The following is a 1,668-nucleotide window of genomic DNA, read 5'->3' on the forward strand; positions in this document are numbered from 1 at the left end:
TCGCCAAGGCGGTCCGCAGATCCACAAATATCGATTTTCCTCCGTTTGAAGAGATGGCGCTAGCTACCGGTCAAGCGTGCTAGCGTCGTTGATATTTTTTTTTTTTAAATTCAGCCAAATGTTATATTCACACAGTAATAAGAAAGAATAATGGTGATTTCAGTCTGACCACCTGTGTGACTGTAAATTGTCGGATAATCTCCCAAGATGTATCCCATTGTTTAGGCCGTGAAGTAGCACGTGTAGGTGCCGTTCACGCAGAAGCGTGGTATAGTTTTGTGCCAAGATAATATGTAACGAAGTTAAAACAATATGTGAAAAACTTTCATTTGGTAATATTATCAGTTCTCAAAATGACATCATCCATTTCTTTCTTTTTTTTATTGGGGGGGGGGGGGGGGGGTGTCATAATGACTCTCGTCCACGTTCAGTCACGTTGTCCATTCTATGCAAATGTGAAAAACCCGAAGAACGTGTCAGGCTTGATTTTTTTTCCGGTTTCAATTACTCCGTACACCTTCACGGTGGTTCTGCAGTACACCAAACCCTCGTAACAGGTTTCTTCCGAGCGTGTGTTCTCATACAGATATCCGCAATGAGCTTAGAAATCTTTATTCAGTGCACATACCGGGCCCACCATCCGGAAGGCTAGTCGACTTACGACCAGACGGGAACTCTCGACTCTGAGCAAAGAAAAAAACACGCGAAAATAATTCTGTCTGCTATGCGCATTTCAATGATCCTCTTCCACAAGTCTGGAAGCCGTCTCGGCCTAGTTTCTACGAAAAGCTTGACAGTTTTCTCCGCACGTATCCCATCTCGTTAGCGGCATCCAACATGTTCCGCAACACCTACAACGCTCGCACAAAATCACCGACGAAGATTCCGCAAGCTTTGAGCCCCCAGCCAAGTTACGTATAATTCACTCCTTAGTTTATTGGCTAGTTTGGCAGCAAGCTTTGAGTTCTAGCTTTGTCAAGGGCCGTTCAGAGGAGTTCAAAATGATTCACGCTACTGAAACAAACTTTCACAAAGTGCCACATATATATTGTGCAAAAATAAAATCAATCTGAGTTCCATTTTCTCAATTAGATTTTTTATGACACGAGTTAAAATTAATGAGAAATAGGGCGTCGCAAGAAGATGTGTGATGGAGGTGTAACGTCCCAAATTTAGCGACTCAGGGTCGCCGCAGTGAAGGGCTCCGGAAATTTATACCACCTGGGGTTCTTTTTACCGTGCGTTGACATCGTACAGTGTACACGGGCATCTAGAATTTCGCCGCCATCGAAATTAAACAGCCGAGGCCAGGATCGAACCCGCGTTATTCGGGTCAGCAGCCGAGCGCCATAACCACAGACACACCGCGGCGGCTCGCCGCGATTATAGCTTTTGTAACGGTACGGTCAGAAAACAGCCCACGAAATTTAAAATTTCTGCTGCATAAGCGTCTGCTTTCAGGACCCCACGTTAGCGGCAGTAACACTCAAACCATTAGGGGTTTCGCGCTTCTTTCAGTGATTAAAAAGAAAGGACGTCCACAATGACCATACTCATTAAAAATTGAACTGTTTTTTTTTTTGTGAACCACAATTTGTTCCAAGATTTTTGCACTTATTTAGCGGTTCAAAATGAAACGAAAAGTACCCCAAGGTTAACGAGGGGACT

Source organism: Amblyomma americanum, chromosome 10 (assembly GCF_052857255.1).
Source record: "Amblyomma americanum isolate KBUSLIRL-KWMA chromosome 10, ASM5285725v1, whole genome shotgun sequence".
Classification (NCBI taxonomy): Eukaryota; Metazoa; Arthropoda; class Arachnida; order Ixodida; family Ixodidae; genus Amblyomma; species Amblyomma americanum.